Source organism: Macrobrachium rosenbergii, chromosome 22 (genome assembly GCF_040412425.1).
Source record: "Macrobrachium rosenbergii isolate ZJJX-2024 chromosome 22, ASM4041242v1, whole genome shotgun sequence".
Lineage (NCBI taxonomy): Eukaryota > Metazoa > Arthropoda > Malacostraca > Decapoda > Palaemonidae > Macrobrachium > Macrobrachium rosenbergii.
The window spans coordinates 14569682-14593525 of NC_089762.1; the positions used below are offsets into that span (position 1 = coordinate 14569682).

General features: G+C 36.6%; 2 protein-coding genes across 2 annotated transcripts in view; one reads left to right on the forward strand and one right to left on the reverse strand.

Annotated features, from left to right (window-relative positions):
• Positions 1-23844, reverse strand: part of LOC136850591 (interferon regulatory factor 4-like) — a 281743-nt gene that overhangs the window by 185896 nt on the left and 72003 nt on the right. The gene's annotated exons all lie outside the window — the stretch shown is intronic.
• Positions 1-23844, forward strand: part of LOC136850588 (uncharacterized) — a 219940-nt gene that overhangs the window by 13957 nt on the left and 182139 nt on the right. The gene's annotated exons all lie outside the window — the stretch shown is intronic.

The window sequence follows — 23844 nt, forward strand, 5'->3', positions numbered from 1 at the left end:
TTCTCTTAAAGTTCGTAAAGCTCTAACTTTTATCCTTAGTTTCTTGTGTGGAACTTTTGCCAAAGGCCTTTTGGAAATCCAAGTTGAGTATATCTGTTGTTCTACTACTGTCGTAAATACCAGGCATGTTATGAAAAAACTCCAAGAGGTTTGATAGGCAGGATCTGTTTTGTCTGAAGCCGTGTTGACTGTTTAACAATAGATTGTTTCTATCAGTGTGATCCACAATTTGATCTGCAATTATGGACCCAAAAATCTTACAAGGGACTGACAGATTGGATCATAATTTCCTGGCTCTTCTCTTGGACCTTTTTTTGTAAACTGAGAGAGAGAGAGAGAGAGAGAGAGAGAGAGAGAGAGAGAGAGAGAGAGAGTTACAAGGATTAGGATGTCTCAAAGACTTGTTAGTCCATCCTAGGAGACATCATGCGCTCACTTATCTTTGGGAGCAGGTTTTACTGCTCATTCACAGTGTTCTAATGATTTTGCCTAGATTTCTTTTAAACTCTTGTTCTAATGAATTTCGTTTAGATTCTTTTAAACTCTTGTTCTAATGATTTTGTCTAGCTTTCTTTTAAACCCTTGTTCTAATGATTTCGTTTAGATTCTTTTAAACTCTTGTTCTAATGATTTTGTCTAGCTTTCTTTTAAACTCTTGATCTAATGATTTCGTTTAGCTTTCTTTTAAACTCCTGTTATAAAGATTTCGTTTAGCTTTCTTTTAAACTCTTCCACACTGTTGCTGTTTACAACTTCTGGTGGCAGTTTATTCCATGTGTCACCTATCTTGTATGCAAAGAAGTTCCCACAATGAGATGTGTTGTATCTCTTCAGTTCTAGTTTCCATCCATTATTTCTTGTCCGGTTTTCGTTTAATGTGAAGAGGTTACCGTCTACTTTTGTTATGCCTTTCAGTATTTTGAATGTTTCTATTGGTTGTCTTCGCAATCGTCGTGTTTCTAAGTCATACATGTTCAGGCTCTCTAGTCGTCTTTGGTAACCTATTTGCCTGATGGATAAAATTAACTTTGTGGCTCTTGCTTGTACCCCTTCTGAATCTATTTATGTCCTTTCTTGGTGTTGGTGACCAAGACTGTACTGCATATTCAAGGTGAGGTCTAACTATGGATGTGTAGAGCTCAAGCACCGTTTACTTGTTTCTGTATTTGAACTGCCTCTCTATGCACCCCACTAGTTTCTGTGCCTTCTTTTCAGCTTTTATGCACTGTTTTGTGGGTTTTAAGTCTTTCGTAATAATGACTCCAAGGTCCTCTTCTTGTTCTACACTATTTATGTCATTCCCAAGCAGCATTAGTTGGCATGAGGATTGTGTTCCTATTTGTAACACTTTGCACTTATCCAAGTTAAAAGGCATTTGCCATCTTTTTGACCACTCTCCTATTTTTCCTTAGATCATTTCTTACACTTTCCACTGTATCTGGGTCTGCTGCATTTACACCTAGTTTGGTGTCATCTGCAAATTTGGCTATCCTGCTAGTTAAACCTACATTAATGTCATTAATGTAAATAAAAACAAGAGCGGGCCAAGGACAGAACCCTGAGAGAGAGAGAGAGAGAGAGAGAGAGAGAGAGAGAGAGACGTGTGTGTGTGTTTGAGAGAGAGAGAGAGAGAGAGAGAGAGAGAGAGAGAGAGAGAGAGCATTATACTGAAAGTGCACTCGCTTTTGTGCTAAAAATATCTCTTCAATGGAAAAATGAGAGATACAATATGTACTAATAATAAAAACCAATGAAATCAAATAAGCAACGCACACTCTTTTTCGACATCCTCGTCATGAAATCTGTATAACGGTAAACAATAGGTAGTTTGTTGAGAGGAAACCCAATAAAAGTTATGTGCAGTTAGGTGCTGGTCGTACGTAGCATTGCAGGGTAAACGCGCAGTATACTGTGCTTTCGAACCTGATTCACCTGAGAATATTCCCCAAGCGTAAATCGTCCTGCTTCCCCAGTGACACAATACCTGTCTCACTGTCACTAAATTAAAGGCGGTGAATGAAGAACCCCACCGCTTGCAAACATCATTAGCATTCTCGTGTTAAATGACTTTGAGTTTATTCATTCATTCATGACACTGTGCGTGTTATTACTTAGGGATTGATTCATGGATAGATGTCATTGTTAATGCCTAAGTGAAAGGTATGGCTTATTTGAACTGACTTTGGGCGTAGAGACTTGTTTATTAAAAAGATCTATGTCATGAAATAAAATGGATTCGAATAAAGCAATTATTATCTGTTAGATCTGAATAATGTCTTTCGGGGTGAGCTCTTCACACTGACATTTACACGTCCAAGGTACGGTATATGAATTGACAGTTGAATGTTTCTGAATGCATAAAAGACAAGAATTTGTTCATTGCATAAACCAGTAACTGATTTCTTACTTGTTTACTTGTTCATATGTGTTATGCTTTATAGCTTTATACGTTCACACATACACGCATGCACACACACACAAACACACATATATATATACTGTATATATATCTTATATATATATATATATATATATATATATATATATATATATATATATATATATATATATAGATATATATATATAGATATATATATATATATAAATATATATATATATATATATATATATATATATATATATATATATATATATATATATATATATATATACTGTATATATATATCCAAGGGTCCACAGTGTTATACCCGTGTGTACTAAGGTAAAATATATTTGTGAGGAATTACAGAAACTTATAGCTTTCGTTCATCTTCTGTGGACTTGGTAACTAATACTGTATATATGTACACACACACACACACACACACACATATATATATATATATATATATATATATATATATATATATATATATATATATATACATATATATATATGAAAAATAATCACAGTGACGTGATTCATCTAATGTTGAAGCATCCACAGTGATATACTGGTGTACGAAGATAAATAAATACATATATGCATTTATATATATATATATATATATATATATATATATATATATATATATATATATATATATATATTGAATTACGCAATAAATGACGATGACTTTACGGAGAGAGAGAGAGAGAGAGAGAGAGAGAGAGAGAGAGAGAGAGAGAGAGAGAGAGAGAGAGAGAGAGAGAGAACGTAATAGTAAGTTACTTCCTCATTCGTCCTGTAAGTCGTTAAATGTGGAACAATGCAGAAACCTGCAGTTCCACAGCATCATCCTGCTTTGACTCAAAGGCTTTTATAGCAGAGCCTTTCATGATGACACTGTTCATTCAGTGTCTCTGCCTTGCACACACTTTTATTGCAGGACAATTCCTTGTTTTTGAAGACAGAGTAACTTGGATAAGATAGCAGCTAATCAGATCCTTTTGACTAAGCGCTACTTACTTCCTGGATTCATTTCTACCAGATTTGAAGAATGGCTCTACACTGAAAGGTTTCCGACACCTTTCCTTTTTAGAGTAGGTGTCTTCTGCTTCTTATCAATATTGTGTGGTAAAAGCAATAGACGTTCAATTACGCGGCTGTGATGGTGAAGATGGGATGATTTTAAACTCTAGTGAAATGTATCTAAGTTCGAGAGACGTATGCATGTATGTATGTATATATGAACTGAAATGCCTATTATCCTTCCTCCTTGCCGAATGGTTAAGATAAACTCCGCCCTTACCAAATGTACGTGGGTTTGAATCTTACTGCAGGAGTATAAGTTTCGACAAATGTTCCCCTTCTGCATTCAAGGCTTGTAGCGTTATGCATATGCAAAAGTGTGGGGGAAATCGAGAAGTTCAGAGGTTATTATTATTAACAGAAATACAAATATATATATCTGGTGAAAGTGACCAGTATATTCTGTAATTATATAACTACTACGATGATTATGATACCGAGCTATATTGCGATTGCGATTAATTGCAACTCTACAGTAGTATGAGCTGCAATAGTCTTATTATCCTTATTTGTTTCAGAGTGATTTGGTTTTTGACAGGATACTAATGCCTGTCCCATATGCCAATTTAATTATACAAGAAAAGTTAAATTTTACTTAGAGCTATTATGTGCGCATGCAAATACGAAAAGCACGATGCTTTCATGAGGGAAAGACAATACTTGCCAGTCTTTGAAGAATGTACTTCGTGTGCTGCTTGGGGCTTGCTCCTTGATGCTTATGGTCATTTTTATGGTTGTTTTGAATGGGAATACTTTATCTTCACTCGACTTACGTCGCTCTTATTTGCTCTTTAATATTTGTTCCTTCTTACTGACAAAGACTTCATCCTATCCAGTACGAAGGAGTTTAAAACGTTGCAATTCCCCCCAAGTCTGTGAGCATTTGCGGAATGACGGAAGGAAGACGTTTACTGAATTTTGGAGGAGTCAGCACAACAATATTTTTAACTCTGCGGAAATTCTCATTTTGCCGCTTGACTTATTTTCTCGGACCTAGCAAAGCAACAATAACGAATTTCTACAGCATATCAATTTTTACTACTTTTTGCGTTTTTTATCAAGATTAAGCATATTTGCTTCGAGGGAAATTATTCCTCCAAACTGTCTTGTTATATTACTCACTGCGAATCCCCCGATAAGTCAGTGCTCGTATCTAGTGTTAACAATCGGATCAGAGTACCGTACATTTCACAAGAGGCTGCAACACGGCAGAGAGACAGAGAGAGAGAGAGAGAGAGCGAGAGAGAGAGAGACAGAGAGAGAGAGAGAGAGAGAGAGAGAGAGAGAGAGAGAGAGAGAGAGCGAGAGAGAGAGAGAGAGTGCCTGAGTGGGGAAGAAAGCAAAAACGAATTGCAAGTCGTCACAGCCAGACGGCATTATTCTAAGGCCTTCATTACGCGCAGTTTGAGCACCATCATCGAGCAAACAGCTGCACTCGTGAAGGCAGACGAAGGATTCTGAAGGACTGAGGCGCACAAATAGCGCCTCTTCGGGACGGCATCTAAGATCAAAGGTTCAGACTGGAACAGCATTGTTATCTTGCAGAACTAACTAGGACTGGTCAGTGTTGCTTCTTTTTCGCTTTGTATGATTTTCTCATTTTCTTAGCTGCCTCCGGATGAAGAAAGAAGTCACGTCTATTCCCTTGGGAACGAAATATATACTAAGACTGAAGGAACTGTATAATCAAGGAGGCAAAGATGATGAGATACTACTGCTGCTGCTTGCTGGTCGTATGAAATGAAATGAGTTTGATATTCACTTACAAATACTTATTTATTCGTTTATTCATAGATCTTTTAACCATTGTCTTTGTTAATGGCGAAGAAAAAGCTTGAAGAATGATAGCACCCTACAGCGTCTTGAAGACAATATATACAGTATGTATGTATGTATATATATATATATATATATATATATATATATATATATATATATATATATATATATATACTCGTATATATATATACACATATAATTCATATATATATACTGTATATATATATATATATATATATATATATATATATATATATATATATATATATATATATATATATATATATTATAAAGTATACCTTAGTTTAACCAGACCACTGGGCTGATTAACAGCTCTCCTAGGGCTGGCCCGAAGGATTAGACTTATTTTACGTGGCTAAGAACCAACTGGTTACCTAGCAACGGGACCTACAGCTTATTGTGGAATCTGAACCACATTATACCGAGAAATGAATTTCTGTCACCAGAAATAAATGCCTCTATTTCTTCAATTCTTCATTGGCCGGCCGGAGAATCGAACGCAGGCCTAGCAGAGTGCTAGCTGAGTACGATATCGACATCTCCAATGAGGAACATATATATATATATATATATATATATATATATATATATATATATATATATATATATATATATATATATATATATATATATATATATGACTATGAAATATTTTCTGTTAAAACAGAATTCCATCAAATACAAGGGAACCCATAGAAATGCCAAAATAAAGGCTATATTTCAGAGACCGAACTGTCTCTCTCCTCAGGCAAATAATGAATTAGAAAAAGTTACAGAAAAGCGGTATTTATACCAGATGATCCATAGGTCTGCCGTTAAGTCACTCCAGTTGACAATTTCTCTTTAATCCTCTTGATCGCTGGTTGGAGGAAGATTTTATCAATAATATCTGAATCCCACGCACCTCTCTGAAGAATCATGGTGTTTCTTTGTTTAATTAAAAATAATCATGGTGTTTCTTTTTTTAATTAAAGCTGATTTCACCATCTGGCTTTTGAACGGACAATTGTTGCTATAAATTGTACGAGATATATTGCAGTTTAATCTGTGGTTATGGTTATTTGTGTGGTTAAGAATAGCTGAGCTCTGTTGTCTGTACCTAACTGAACGTTTGTGCTGTATTAATCTTTGGAGAGTGATTTGCCTGTGAAACCTACATAAGATTGGTCACAATCGAGGCAAGGGATTTCGTAAACTCCTGTGTCTCTGGGGACTGGTTTTTGTTGGACGTTAATCAGGGATTTGGCTAAGGTATTTGGGTAGGTAAAAGCAAAAGGGTTAGAGTTTTCAAGTGTTTGTGTCAGCATCTTAATCCTGTCCAGGTGTGGGATTTTTATTTCATTGTTGGGCATCTCTCTGGTCTTGATAGGGGTAGGGGGACAGTAGAAAATAGTGTTTGCTTTGTGGATCGATTTCTCAGTTAAATGGGCAGGGTACTTTAAAGATCAGAGCTGCTTACGGATTAGTTCAATTTCGTTTTCCAGGTGATCCGGGGAGCAAATCCGTAAGGCTCTTAAGAGTAAATTGCTGGCTATGCCAATTTTGATAGAGATGTCATGATAGCTATAAAAATGGATGTATGACAGAGAGAAAGTTGGTTTGCTGTATATGGCAAATTTGTATTCTGTCGTGTCTCTAATTATTAAAACGTCAAGAAAAGGCATTTGATGTCTGTTTCCTATTCAACTTTTAATTTGATGCTAGGCACTAATGCATTTAATTTTGAAAGAAATTCATTGAAATTGCGCCACTTATTATCCCAAATGTTAAGATATCATCTGTATATCTCATCCATAGCATGTCTTTAGGTTTTATTGCGTTTATTATTACAGTTTCAAAATATTCTATGCATAGATTGGCTAAAACAGGGCTTGAAGGGCTGCCCATGCTGTGCCCGAATTTTTGTTTATAGAATGACTCCCCGAATGAAAAGATGTTATTTGATACACATAATTCAACTAAATTTATTATTTTATCTAAGGCTAGTGGGAAATGATCTGAATAGGGGGCTAATTTTTCCCTCAAAAACTGTAGAACGTCCTGTACTGGTACTTTTGTGAATAAGGAATCTACATCTAAACTTGGAAGTTTTATGTTGTGAAGTGCTATATAAGAGCCCTACGGATTTGCTTCCCGGATCTCCTGGAAAAGGAAATTGAACTAATCCGTAAGCAGCTGTCATCTTTAAAGTACCCTGCCCATTTAATTGAGAAATCGATCCACAAAGCAAACACTATTTTCTACTGTCACCCCCATAACAAGACCAGAGAGACCCACAACAATAAAACAAAAATCCTACCCCTGGACAGGATTAAGACGTTGACACAGACACTTGGAAACTCTAATCCTTTTGATCTTACCTACCTTAGCCAAATCCCTGATTAACGTCCAACAAAAACCAGTCGCCAAAGACACACGAGTTTACAAAATCCTTTGCCTCGACTGTGACCAATCTTATATGGGTTTCACAGGCAAATCACTCTCCAAAGATTAATACAGCACAAACGTTCAGTTAGATGCAGACAACAGAGCTCAGCTATTTTTAACTACATAAATAACCATAACCACAGAATAAACTGGAATGTATCTTGTATAATGTATAGCAGCAATTGTCGGGTCAAAAGCCAGATGGTGGAATCAGCCTTGATTAAACAAAGAAATGCAATGAATCTCTCAATCGGCGCCTGGGATTCAGATATTATAGATAAAATCTTCCTCCAACCAGCGATTAAGAAGATTAAAGAGAAACTGTCAACTGGAGTGACTTAACGGCAGACCTATGGATCTTCTGGTATAAATACCGCTTTTCTGTAACTTTTTCTTATTCACTATTTGCCTGAGGAGAGAGAAGTTTGGTCTCTGAAATATAGCCTTTATTTTCCACATTTTGGCGTTCCTATGGGCTCCCTTATATTTGATATATATATATATATATATATATATATATATATATATATATATATATATATATATATATATATACTGTATATATATAATTTGTATGTATGACAGAGAGAAAGTTGGTTTTCTATATATGGAAAATTTGTATTCTGTCGTGTCTCTAATTATTAAAACGTCAAGAAAAGGCATTTGATGTCTGTTTCCCATTCAACGTGTGTGTGTGAGAGAGAGCACAAAATAACTTGCTTTCTTCCACCAACCATATTGATCCATCTTCCTGGTTTCCGTTCAGCCTCTTAACCTTACTGTGACTTACATTTACTCGCAACTTTCTCATCTTGCAAACACTTTCAAACTCTTTAACTAGTTCCTGCAGTTTCTTTACGAACATCGGCAGTTCCACAGTTCATTCACAATCCAGTTTCTTTTCACACAACTTTGCGTCAACATTTCTTTTCGTTTACCTCACCTGGCGTCACTGAATCCATCAAAATAATAAACTGACATGGAGCCATAAATGTCCCTCGTTTCAAACTCACTCTGACTCGCGGGCTAATTGACTAGACATGAAACTAAAACAGAGATATTGTGGATAAAAGAAGAGGACTCTTCGCAACTTAATGAAGAGGAAAAAATAAAGTCCTGAGGAATATTCCCTTTTAGTTTATTCTAAATGAGGTAACAGCAGCAGAATTATTGAGGGACTACTAAGTTTTTTTTCTAATCTCGTAAGTAATGTCACGAAAATAGCAAAGAATAATTATTAGACGACTTGCGTCTTTGTAAGTTTTGTGTTTACACTTAAAACTGGGCTGTCAGAGCAGAACTCTCCTTAATACCTAAAAAGTTACACCTGTTCTGTGACCAACATCCATGTGAGAGTACTTTAAAAATCATGTTTAAGCTAATTAAATTGATAAATTACACAGGAACGCATTAACTCGGGCAATAAGAATGCCAATGGTGAGGGCTATTTTTTAAAAATAACATTGAATTTGACTGAGATTTGCAGGTTATTTAGACCTAATAGCAATTCATGACTTACATATGTTGACAAATTTCCCAGATTTAGTTAAGAGGCAAAAATGTGCTTTCAGTTACTTCATAAATGTTTGCTGCTTAAGATGAAAAAATTGGACTAAAACTCTTTAACTAACATCATTGAAAGACACCAGTTTTTTTTTTCTCGAAAATAAGAATGTGACACCCATTTCCTCATGAAATCCAAAGCAATCGGAAGGCAAACATTGTCACTGGGAAGCACGGTGTTACAAGAATTTTTTCTTTAATTCTAAAGTGCAAGGCTGAAACAATTTAGACCAAGATCAGTTAAGACCCGTTTTCTGTAAATGACGCAGCGAACTCTCCATTGAGGGTAACAGTTTCAAAATCCAAGCCTGTCAGTCACTTCATTCTTATTGGAAAACGCAGTTTTATGAGGAAAGGTATTATCTAAATCCAGAAATATTCATACATGACAGAGATTCCTGAGAAAGCAAAAGTGTCCTCAACCTAATTTATTTTTTCGAAAGATCGCTTAAACTGGGTGGGAAAAAAAGTTCTTCATTCCACCCAATAAACACAGTATCATCTTTCAATACTCTCCCCCTCAAACTACTATTCTGCACTGTTTCCTTAACCCACAACTTTGCAACGACATCTAAGTGCTTTTCTTCGTTTCTTTTTTTCTTTTACACCACTCTATCCATGAAGCTATTAATTAGACAAGGAGAGACAAAACATCCTGTTCCGAGAGCTAATTTTACCCCAAAATATTCCTTCTCACATCTACTTCGTCTCACATATTCCATATCACTCTACAAATTACCTCAGCACCCTCCATACTGCATTCCTGTCGGTTTTTTCGAAAGCTTTTCTATGGTGACACTTACAAAACTTTTTGCGTCTGTTTCGTAATGAAACTTGATCCATACACACTCGCCCTTGTCGAAAACTATGGTGCTTCTCTTATTAATCCTTCGGTCACATGTCTAACTTTTCCAACAAAGTCTTACCATACACATTCCCCAGTGTATTTGCAACGTTATGCAATATAAATCATTATTATGTTTACCTTCAGACACTCGAACAGTCATTTCACTATTTCCTTCTCTAGCACCCTCTCACTTTTCCCGATGACCCTCACTCACGCAGTCCCACGGCACCTCATTTGTGATCTTATCAAATCTTGGTGCCTTTGCATTCTTCACTCTCTCAGTTGCCTTCCTCACAAACTCATATGTAGGCTAAATCCCTCTAGCAATCTCAGATTTATATGAAACACTATCTGCTACTGCATCTTTCACAAATGCCTCTCTTCTACCCTTCACATGCAACATACTTTCAATGTGTTCACGCTATTTTCTCCAAACCGCACCTATTTATATGCATCATTCATTCAAAATCCATTTCTCGCTAACCTTTCTGTCTGTCATTACTTCCCTCATGCAAAGCTACTCGTCCATAAAGAATTTACTGAAATTCACTCCTGATCTTTCAAAATTTATACTCTAATTATATCACGTTATTCTCGACTTCACCATCACTCCTCTGAACAAGTTTCTCGTTGGACGGGTCGGTAGAGTTCTGGGCTAGCACTCTGCTAGACCCGAGTTCGAGTCTCCGGCCGGCCAATGAAGAATTGAAGGAATTTATTTCTGGTGATAGCAATCCATTTCTCGGTATAATGTGGTTCGGATTCCACAATAAGCTGTAGGTCCCGTTGCTAGGTAACCAATTGGTTCTTAGCCACGTAAAATAAGCTCTAGGGGAGCTGTTAATCAGCTCAGCGATCTGGTTAAACTAAAGTATACTTAACTTTTTAACTCCTCTGAATAAGGTACAAACCTGACCCTTTTATTTCAAAATAAACGTGTAAAATGCACAGATTCTGAAGAGCGTAAACAGGAAAATAAAACATTCCGCTTGTTATTTTCCATTAAGAAATAAGCGAGGTCAGGTGTCCAGAGAAACCAAGATTTCTGAACAGCATAACCTCTGTCTAAAACGCTCAGCCTACTCCTTGCAGCTGCCAACGGCGTCTTTCAACTGCTTGTATATTTGCTTGTACTGTGCTTTCAGTCTACCTTATAACACGCAAATTTCTTCTGCTGTGCACCAGTCCTTTTGAAAATCTATAAAAAGACGAAACTGGTCAGGACCAAACATCAGTTCCAATTTTCCTTACGTATGTGTGTTTGTGCATGTATTCATAATTGTTATATTCTGTTGGGAGAACAGTAGAGAATCAGAGAAATGTCCTCATTTTACATGACGTGCGACTACTGGTAAGAGGTTTATGATTGAGTGTATGAGGTCATCCGATGAAGGGCCACTTATGAACATGACCACTTGGAGTTCTCTCTCTCTCTCTCTCTCTCTCTCTCTCTCTCTCTCTCTCTTTTCTTTTCCCAACTGATTTTCTGACACGTTCCAAAATCAATAACTTTCTATCAGAACTTTAAGTTCGTTCGTTCGTTCGTGTATGATGGTCATCTCTTAATATGCTCTTCTGTTATGCAAAGTAACGAGGAAGTTCTTATTACATTTCTTTTAGATGATTATGTGAATTCATGTGTAAGCAAATGAAGATATATATATATATATATATATATATATATATATATATATATATATATATGTATATATGTGTGTGTGTACGAGCACGTGCTCATGTAATATATATATATATATATATATATATATATATATATATATATATATATATACATATATACATACATACATACATACATACACATATATATATATATATATATATATATATATATATATATATATATATATTCATTCATGAATGCAATATCACTACGAGTTTAATAACCAAATCAAATTCATGTACTTCTGTAAATCATGACTTGCCATATTCGGAACTGCTCTAAATGGTTATACAGAAAAGAAACATCAAGTTCAGGTTATTACCTTGTAATGACCTGTGTAGATATCAGTTAGGACTACAAGTTTGAAGATTTTCCTGTTCTCCTCTTTTAAGCCTTTCAATTTGCCTCCATTCCCGCTTCCTTTTTTCATCTCGTTGTCAAATAACGCCTGTTTTCAGTGTCTCAAGCACCGAGTGGTTAAAAGTCCCTTAGTGCTAGGCTTTATAGCCTAATTCTCATAAATCTAATCTTCTACAATATCTAGGATTTTCGTCCCTTCCCTTGTTACTTCCAAGGTCTTCGGAAATGGCAATTTAAGAATAGTGCGTGATGTCACAGATGGGAAAGGAACTCGGGTGATGTCGCCAGATGTGGTCTGTTGAATCTGTTGTGTTGTTGTACTCACTCGAGAGGTTTTGGCCTTGCATTTTGTTTTAATCAGTACTTCGTTATTGTTTAACTTTCCTTCAAAGGAGGAACCCTAGTCTTGCCCTCTTTACACACGAGAGAGACAGACAGACAGAGAGCATTATGCTGACAGAACACTTGCCTTCGTGCTGAAAATGAAACCTTTCAATGGAAAAATACCAATTACAGTCCTAATAATAAATACCAATAAAATCAAATATGCAGCGCACATTCGTTTTCGATATACTTGTCATGACATCTGCATAATGTAAACAAAGGTAGTTTTAGAAGAGTAAAAGCAATAAAAGTTATGAGTTTATACAGGAACGTATAAATGTGTGCCCAAGTGCAGACTAGCAGACTATTGGCAGCACTTCGGAGGGAACTGCAGTTGACTGTCGAACCTAATTCACCTGAGAGTATTCCCCCTGCGTAAATCGTCCTGCTTCCCCATTGACACAATACCTGTCTCACTGTCACTAAATTAAAGGCTGTGAATGAAGAACACCACCGCGTGCAAGCATCAATTCTCATGAATAATGACAATGCATTTATTCATTCATTCATGACACTGTGCGTGTTATTATTCAGGGTTTGATTCATGAATAGATGTCACTGTTTATGCTTAAGTGAAAGGTTGGACTTATTTACAGAGATTTTGAGCGAATAGAGTTTACTATTAAAAAGAGCAAATTACCTTTATGCCCTTCTCACTTATAAACACTCTACCCTCCTTGTCAAGGGCATGCACGAATTCACAAATATAATAAATGTAAATTAAGAGCCATCTGACTACTGTCTTTCACGGTTTCATTATATCCATTATGAAGAATGCTCCAAGAAGCAAGCAAGGGTTAGTTCCCTTGCGGGAGGAGATGCCAAGTCTGGAATGCCTCATCGCCTCCCTTTGCTATTCTTTTTTTTTTTTTTTTTTTTTTTGCGGCCGAGATTTGCAAGAACTCATGCTGGCTTTTATCACTGGCCTCTCCACAATAAATAAATCTATATATTTCTATGTATATATATATATATATATATATATATCTATATATATATATATATATATATATATATATATATATATATATATATATATATATATACTGTATATACTATATATATATATTGCTTATATGACACTTAATAGCGTGTGACAATATATTCAGCCAAGGCCACAGGAAAAATAAAAGAAAGCTGTACCAAGCACTTTTATGTTATTTCAACAAATTTTCGAGGTACAGTGTACCTCGAAAAAATGCCTTGTAAATAACACGAAAGCGCTTAGCGCTTTCTTCCATATGTATATATATGTATAAATATATATATATATATATATATATATATATATATATATATATATATATATATATATATATAATAAATAATTGCAAATTTATTGTGGAGGGCCAGTGGTAAAAATCTCGAAAAAAAAAAAAAAAAAATAAAACAAAGGGAGGCGATGAGGCATTCCAGACTTGGTATCTCCTCCCGCAAGAGAACTAACCCTTGCTTGCTTCTTGGAGCATTCTTCATAATGGATATAATGAAAGCATGAAAGACAGTATTCAGATGGCTCTTAATTTACATTTATTATATTTGTGAGTTCGTGCATGCCCTTGACAAGGAGGGTAGTGTGTTTATAAGTGAGGAGGGCATAAAGGTAATTTGCTTTATGGAGACAACGTGAACAACAGCTGGTTTCGTTCTGATGAGAGGAGGTACGGCGAGTTTCGTTTGTAACACTTGGTTGACCCAAGACCTGGGTTGACCTAACTCACCGCCCCATCTGTGCATATAAATTTAGGCTCACTTTTTCTTATCCTTTAGCCCATGCATTTCTTATCCGCAACAGGCAACGATGCAAAAGAAAAGAGGAACTGAAGTTCGCTAACTACTCTCGAGGTCTTCATCAGGACACCAAAGAGCAGGGACAATGTAATTGCAGTTGTTTAATATAGATTCGTATCTTCCAAGGAAAACAAAATGAACTGTTCTCTTACTATCATATTAAGTGTTATTAAAATTCCATGCACGTGTGGTACATAAGAGAAATACATTAATTGGTGAAACTTAAGATAAGAGAGGTGTGTGAATAGCAATACCTAAATTTGAGAGAATAGAGATATTGAATTACAAAAACCTTCTAAGTAAAGGAAAGATGAAATATTTTTGAAAAAGATCAAGTGAGCACTATACTTCGGAAAATTAAGGTATGAACAATGAAGTAAGAATTTCAGCTATAATTAAACAAAGAATTTCAGCTATAATTGAACATGCTATCTGTAAAAACAAGAGAAACAAAAAAGGTGACATACCGTCATCATTATCACGAAATAATGCATCGCCCAAAAGCGAAGTATGAGATGGAAAAGAAAATATCCCCTTTAATGAATATGAAGTATCTACTAAAAACGAAGACAAACGGCCTTCGAAGATAAAACTAAGGTAGAACACCCACCCGGAGAATTTGTGCTTTTCATGAGAAAAAAAAAAAAAAGATATGGCAAGGGAGTAGTGATTCTTGTTGGGATTGGTATGGATAGTCATTGTATGATGAAACTTACGAAGGGTCCAGGAAGGATCTCAAAATCCACTGAAGGCTTATTTAGTACTCGAATGCTGCTATGGAAGAGGAACTCCAAAATGACTGAGGGTTCAGTGGCAGAAAGTTGTGGAAGATTAATTGTTCTTCTTTAGTAATGAGGAAATTATCAGCAATTTGTTTTTACCGTACTCATATTCACTTTGGTTTACGATCTCGATTTTACTTTGTGCGCCAGTCTGCGGTACCTTTGAGGTCTAAACAAAAATGAATAAATGATGAAAAGGGCGTCTAGCTGTGTGCTTATTTATTTTGTTATTTATGAAAGCGATAAAGAAGACTTGGGGCATCCTCCTCTGCCTGTTTCACTTCCGCCACTATAAACTTTAGTTGGCAAACTATGAAGGATAATCATGTCGAAATTCGAGAAGTTTTGTCAAATATCTGCTAATTCCCATAAAGTTATCTTCTACGTCGCCTGCCCCGTTTTTATCCCAGAATAGTTTGTCATATTGCTGAGTGTAAGGCTATTAATGCTGATGATGTTTTGGGGTTATTTGAAAAGTTTCTTGCCGTCTGGTCTATGCCATGGCAGCATGGATATCGGCATTTTTCAATGATTTCGTCGTATACATACTGTATTGATAGTACAGACATTTTTTATTTCATTTATAATATTTTTGTTTCTGGTGTGTACAGTGTTGTTTAACCTGATTTCATTTTATAATCATATACATACATGCATACATATACATACAAAACATATACTTATGTACAACACATTTTATACATATATACATATATATTATGTATTAAATATATATATATATATATATATATATATATATATATATATATATATATATATATATATATATATATACATATATATATATATATATATATATATATATATATATATATATATATATATATATAAAGAACATATATATATATACAATTACTGTTTATGTAATGTAGTGGTTATTTGCTATTTCTGTTTTGTCTAAAAGCTCACTACCTACTTACACTACTAACTCAACGTTTAGTTTTACTGAAACTCGGCACATAGTAGAAATTACTGATGGCAAATAAATCTAGCGAGCATTTTTTGCACTTTGGTGATGAATCTAATTTTTGTGGTTGAGGCAAGGCAGAATATTGCCAAAATCCATTACATCTGCTTCTGCTGCATTCTTTCCTCTAGGGACTAGCGACAGTTTTCTTTTCTTCTACAAGTGAGGGAACGCCTCACCTTCCATAACATATTACAATGATTTTGTAAATAACGGATGAGGGCGAGAGAACATGTATGTCGAGCTGTCCTTTATAAACCTTGAAAATACAGGAAAGGTTGTTGTTAAATAGGCGGATATTTCGTTCAACTCACAAGAGTAGGTGAGGGTGGAATTTGGGAAAAGACGAAAAAGCTAACACAGTGTAGAGGTCAGTATCGAAAAGTTTTCTACATTTTGGGCTGTAGTTCCCGGGAGAGTAAAAGCATCCACCATGTTCAATTGGCTTGACAGACATTCCTCATCACTTCACAGTTTGTGGTCACCACCTACGTTGGTAGTTTTCCTTTTTTGTAAGGTTCAGAACCTATAAAAAAGCATATATTTATTTCTCTGTATGCAGCAACATATCATCGAAACAAATGTTTTCCCCGCAGACGCACTTGTGGTGTCTTTTAAAGCTGAAAAAGTTTCAACGTTTGTAATCTTGAAGATGACTGCTGTCTACCTCTACATGTTTTGAGTATTTCGGCAATTTTGACTCAAGGGCGCTCGATTCCTAGAATGTTAATCATCTAAATATAGTCATATTAATTCACTTCCCTCAAAAATGCTGAAGTAGACACTAATTATCATGAATGAAAATGATTGATAACCTGCATTTCCGTCTGTTTTTGTGGGGGTCTCGGACTTTACAAAAATTAGCAATTTTTTATTTCTGAAAGATAATCCTAAACTACATATTCTGAGAAATAATTTGGTGAACTACCAAAGTGCAGCACATGCAAGAAAGGCCATCTTAGTTACATGAAAGGAATGTATGTTTTTGGGGTTTTGCAATCCATGACAATACTAACGTAGAAGGTAACGACCACCCACAAAGTATCGAAAAAGGTAGAGCATACGCTTTCACACCATAAACAATTAAGCAGGGGAGCAATGCTGTAAAAAGAAGTCGTTGTTGTCGATCAAGGTTACAAAATTCAGGACTAGGAAGACAGGCAATCTTGCTGAGGAGCTGCTGACCTTGAAAAACATCACGGAGCCACTGCGCCAAAGGAAAAACTCATGAGGTAAAACCACGTCACTAACGACAGAAGTTTAGATAAGGGTCCTTAAGAGAAAGGATCTTCCATAATTCCCAAAGAAGGAGAGAAAAGTTCTCGGCATTTCTAAATACTATACAAAGATGACACACGAGAAAGAAGAAAATGTTATGGAAAAATAAGTTAGATCGAAATGAATTCCTAATAATGGCTACAAGCTCCCTTGCACATCATGTTTTCTTTTATAGCGCAGTCTTTCATAAAGTTAAGTTGAATTTACTTGCCGCTAATAAGTAGCAGACTCGTAAAAATCTAAATGCAAAAATTAGCTGAGGGCAGTTCTTGATTCCTCCTTTTCTTCTTTTAATGGCTATGCAGTGCGGTGGTTATGGAGGTTTCTTTTGATTCGGGCTCACTTTGCATGTAATACTGAAAGTCCAGTTACAGACGAGGTATTACAAATTATTCCGAGACGTCTATATTTTGACCACATTGACAGTTGGTCTGATCCATAATTAAGTAATTGTCAAAAAATTTCCTTTTTAAAATGAGCAAAGGATATAACACTTTCAAATGTTTTTCTTTACCTCATTAATAGTTTAAATCCACAGTAATGCAGCAAGCAGCGATTAACCACGAGATTTTGCTGTGAATTTGGTACAAACTTTTCCAAGAATAACCTCTTTACCATGGATATTTCGGAAGAAGATATTTCTGTGAATTATTGAGGAACTGAGAGAGAGAGAGAGAGAGAGAGAGAGAGAGAGAGAGAGAGAGAGAGAGAAGGAAACTTATTACACCGACAAGCTCATGCATTGCAAAACAGGTGGAGTAGGAATTATTACGACGCATTGTCCTGTTTGGTGCTCGTACCAGAATGAAAGTATAAAGGAGACAAATGTTTATGCTGGGACTGCAGAGAGAAGCTGAACACACTGGTGGGAGTATAAAATAAAGGAATCTGAATTGTAAGGTACAGCCAACCAACATCTAATTATCATGCAAGTCAATGCATGGCAGCACTGAACTGAGACTATTCATCTCACTATATCAAGATTGACATGACAGGTTATTTTTCACAGTCACAGAGGACTGTTAAGTTCAGGACTCATTAATGTATACACCTTTAGTTTTCATTCACGGATGACAAAGGATAAGCTTACAGTGTAAGTTCCACAAAAATAATTATTCACAGGAAGGTCAAACTTTTGGTCAATAGGAAATCCACTACACCAAGTACGATTTAAAAGAAGAAATATGTAGTAATCCCTCAATTATATGTATTCACGCTTTCCAGCCACCGATGTTATGTGGATGGTCTGCAAAAAATATATATATATATATATATATATATATATACATACATATATATATATATATATATATATATATATATATATATATATATATATATATATATGTGTGTGTGTGTGTGTGTGTGTGTGTATGTGTATTAACTTTATCACATACACAATTGTTCTGTGTATTAGCAGAATTACTAAAAGGGCCTCAGTCAAAGTGGATGGTATCTAATGGAGTATTTATTCAGAAAAAGTTACAAGCTTTCGTGGACAAACAGTCCATTATCAAGTATCCGTACAGATACTTGATAATGTGGACTGTTTGTCCAAGAAAGCTTGTAACTTTTTCTGAATAAATACTCCATTAGATACCATCCACTTTGAATGAGGTCCTTTATTAATGTGATGTATATATATATATATATATATATATATATATATATATATATATATATATATATATATATATATATATATATATATATATATATATGAAATTTTTATCACATCGTGATTTATATACAATCATGAAGCTACAAATGTCGCTTAATATAAAATTCACGCTACCTCGGGAATATCTCCGATGGAGAATTGTCGCCGAAGGGGAATTTATATAAGTGATAAACGAACTGGTATCGTCGGGACACGAACCCTTGACACGAAACCTATTCAGCGACTCCAGTAGACGCTGCCCAATGAGCTATCAAGAGAGGTATAAGTCTTTGCCGAGTAGGCTGTACTGTTTTTACCCGTCGTGAGCAGGGAAATTGTACTTAGCATCGGCAATGACCCACCTCCGCCATGACAGTTCATTAGCAGGAAAAAGGGGCGGTATAAAGAATTTTTTCAAGACATAAACGGCATTTAAATCTTGAAATTAGCTAAGCATATATTGCCTCTGAGTGTGCAGAGAAAATGGCTCTGAGCAAATGGCAGAGCCTTTGTTCTCGATAAAAGGCAATGCCACACGCACTTTTCAATAGTGTTGCAAAAGACTTGTCCGCTAGAAAGGCTCGACAAGCGACTCTGGATGTTTAATTGTCGTAATCTAGCAACCTACCAGTCAACAGTGCGTCCGAATTTTTTTGCATATGATATCATAGGAAAGAGTTTTTAGTATTATTTGGCTGACCATACATTCAGGCATTAGAAGAATATGGATCACTCACTTGGTTTTAAGTTTTAGAGAGCAAACAAAACTTATTTCCTCTAACATAAATGTACAGTAATTGTGTACCTCAACGAGTAATGAACAAGGAAATAGTTGCTGGGCGTCAGCCGGAATGTTCAGCTCTCTCGCCCTCCCTTGTCATTCATCTGCTTTCAAGTAATCTGCCATCAATAATGATGATATTTATAGTGGGGCAGATAACAGAAAAATCATGCAAATGATGATACAAGCATCAAATTTGGCACAAGTTTCCTCCAAGGTATACTAATCAAATCTGCCTGATTGGCCAATTGAAAATCCAAGATGGCGGCCATTTTCAAGATGGTCACCAAAATAACCACCCGAAGTAGATATTTGGCTTAGAAATATTTGTAGTTGTCTGATTTGCATGACCTAAGTGTGGATTCCTATGTTTTGAAGCCTCCTGAACTATATTTTCCTGCTTAAAAAGCACTCTGAGAAATATTTCTCAAGATGACCACCAAGATGTTTGTCTTTCTTTACATAAGTTTTGTCCCGGCTAGTACATTTTCAAAGTTATGCATACCGTGCTGCTGTTTCTCGATCTGCTACTGTTCACATATGCAGCTGCAGAGTGATGTGCAGGGAAGCTCTGCCTGAGAGCACTTGCAACTTCCTTTGCAAACCTTCTTACAGGAGCACTTTGTCAATTCTTGACAGCTTGCTGCAATTGGTGGTAGTGTTGTCCAATATAAATGCCATGCTTCTCCTTTTTGTGTCCACCCCCATTCAGCTGGACTGCTCATGTGTGGATTACAGTGGGTTGCCTGGCCCCAGATGATCCCAGCCTGGTAGGCTGCATGCTTTGCATGTTCTCTGGGGGCTACCTGTGTTGGTGGAATTGAGTTGTACAGCCTCTGCTTGCGGGCAAACAGATCTAGTCTTGCTTCGTCCACACCAGTGGCTGCGCTTGATCTGTCGTACATGAGGACAACGAATCTTTTCAGCCTCTGCATGTCAAGATCACGAATCAATGTTGGATGTTGGCTGAGATTGATGAATGTTTCAGTAATATTATCAAATACATTCCAAGTCTGCCGTGCAGATTTCTTCGCTTTCCCACGGAAGGCAGACACAATGTCACATCCAGTGAATGCGTGAAAGTAGGGGATCCCTCTAGCTTTCTCAAGCCCAATTGCAGAAACTACCTCATGGGCTGGAATCCATCGCATATGGGCTCCTTGGCCAAAGGCAATCCACATTTCCTGAAGACCTAGTTCCTGGAAGGATGGCAGTACAGATATTGCTATGACTAGCATATCTTTGTCATTAGCCTTGATGATTATAGACTTGCTCCCGTCAGTCGTTGCATCCCTATCATAGAAGTTGTGATATAGCAAAGTCTTTTTTCGACGCTCCATGACGGGGTTGGGACTTGATGTCTGCACCATGTTTGATCATGCATACAAACTGAAACAGTGATGATGGCACAGCCTGTTCTAAGTCTTTGTCATGAAAATAGCTGCTGAAATTCAACTTCTGATGGAGCATGTCTTGTCTTATTATCCCAGCGGCTTTTGCTAGATGGATCGTTTCACCATAACGGGATGCTTCTAATAGGATTGAACCTACATCAGTTTCAACAGCCAACAGAACTTCTCGTCCTTGGTGATTAGCTTGCAGCTGTGGAATGTGCAAAAGCAGCTGATCCTTGAGTTGAGTAGGATGAACATCAGGCGAGTCAACACCAAGCTGTTCCAGCCTCTGCTTGTAAAGCATGGTCAAATCAGCAAGCTTGAAAATCAGTGGCCTCTCACTGGCATTTTTCATCTAGCAGATGTAGGTGACTAGCTCAGAGAAAGCAATTGGATATGCATCCTTCCAGTGTTCCTGTGCTTTTTCTTGCTCCCTCACCTTTAGGTATGCCTGTTCTCGGTTATACAATGCCACCAAACAGCCAGGGTGATATTTCACTTCTTGGGCTACATCTCCTGCACTTAGTTTGGCGTGAAGTTTTTGTATCACTGAGTGTTTTGGCACATTCATTTATTCTCCTATTCACTTGCATTGTCATTGCTTCTCTAAGTTCCCCTCCTTCAGTTTTGCAGAAGAAGCATTCTTTTGTTTTAGTTTCTTGGAGCTTTCATGGAATCTTACTTCTACTGCCCTCATCACTAGTACCTACATGACTTGCTCTTTTTTCAGCTCGGTGTAACTTTGTGTTGTTGAACAGAAGCCTGCAACTCTCATGATATTGTGCCTTATTTTTTCTCAACGTTTCCTCTATCCCAGAACCTTCGTCAAGTCTTGCAGGGTTTAGCTTGATTGGTAGCGCACTGAGTGAGTGAAACGGAGGAATATTCTTTGCCAGCTTCGTATATCCATCATCCCCTCTTCTGGCAAGATTGGCCGGGGGAGATTTTAGATCTTCTTTCTTAACCTCCTGACATAGGCAACACTTGGTCCAGTCTGTTTTCCATGATCGTCCAGTAGAGTTCACATCCATAATTATGATGACGTTCAGGGTCGAGGGTTTATCCTTTTACCACCCTGTACATGTAATAGTATAATAAGCCTCTTATGTCCTGTAATATACAATAGGCACTTTCCTGTATGGGATACAACTAGGTTCTTGCACTGTGCCATACACCTAGTCCGACCATTCACCCAGTGTCATATGTCCCGTGCGATCTGTACACCATCCAGATAACTAAAACCCTGTTATCCTTGGTTCGGCTCTCCTGCGCTGGCACGTCCTGTCCATTCAGGTGCGGCTGCCTAACTGATTTGGGGTTGATTAGGCAGCATTTGGGATACTAGTAGGTTGTTGCAGTATGATGCTAACATAAATTTCCTACTTAGCTGACACTGAACCCCATGTTGAGTTTCACAGTAGCGATGTCACCAATGTGCCTTGGTAGTGCCCGACAATAACTCCTTTAATACAGTGCCTTAACCATGTTACAAACTAGAAAATATACATCAGCAGGCTTAAAAACATAGGAATCCACACTTAGATCATGCAATTTGGACAACTACAAATATTTCTAAGCAAAACATCAACTTCGGCTGGTTATTTTGGTGGTCATCTTGAAAATGGCCGCCATTTTGGATTTTCAATTGGCCAATCGGGCAGATTTGATTAGTATCCCTTGGAGAACAACTGTGCCAAATTTGATGCTTGTATCGTCATTTGCACGATTCTTCTAAAATATTACTCTTATCTGCCCCACTATTATTAGATAATAATAATCCAGGAAATAGCAGTAGAAGGTAACCTTTGCAGCACTGTATTCCAGAATATGATATAAATATTTCATAATTCGCCCACAATGGATTACCATAGTGCATACACCGGTCCATGGAAAGCAGTGACCAAGCCCTGCGTGAATTTTAATGAACAATCTTATAACTTAAAAAACAGCTGTCTGCCACAGTATTTATTCTCGGAAAATTCGACTACAACTGCCTGTGTATTCGGACAACTGTTTCCTGTGCATTCTGGATGTCATGTAATATACAGAATTAGATACACCATTGACCTGAAGTTGCCAGAGCAGGATAATGAAACCTTCAGAGTTAGTGGCTGTTGCTGTAGCTTATCTACTCTAACCAGCCATCTCTTGGTGCAGCATCCCACCTAACGCGTCTTAGGGAGTATCGACACTACAGTGAAGCATGTCATAAACACGCTCCACAAACAGATTGAATACAAGTCAACGACTTATTTGTATTCCTAATCAGTGCTTCATACGATTACCTAGCATTTGCAAAGAATTAATTCTCCAGCTACGGTCGTTGACATGTTTTCAACTTATTATATGTATGTGAAGAGATGCCAACGTGATTTTATGTTTTACTGCAGTGCTAACACACCTTAAGGAAGCCTTGACTTAGCAGGGCTTTAAGTTTAATGATTTTGAAGTATATATTTTTTCAGTGAAATGATCTTACTTCCTCCAGCTATGTCAAAGTAGAAAACTTTTCATCATTTGAAAAAGAATACTCCTTTACATAAGTATTAGCAGAATGCTCATATAAACCATGTATTACATATATCTTATAAACATTACGATTATGATTCGATATCGCAAACACTGCCTGGACT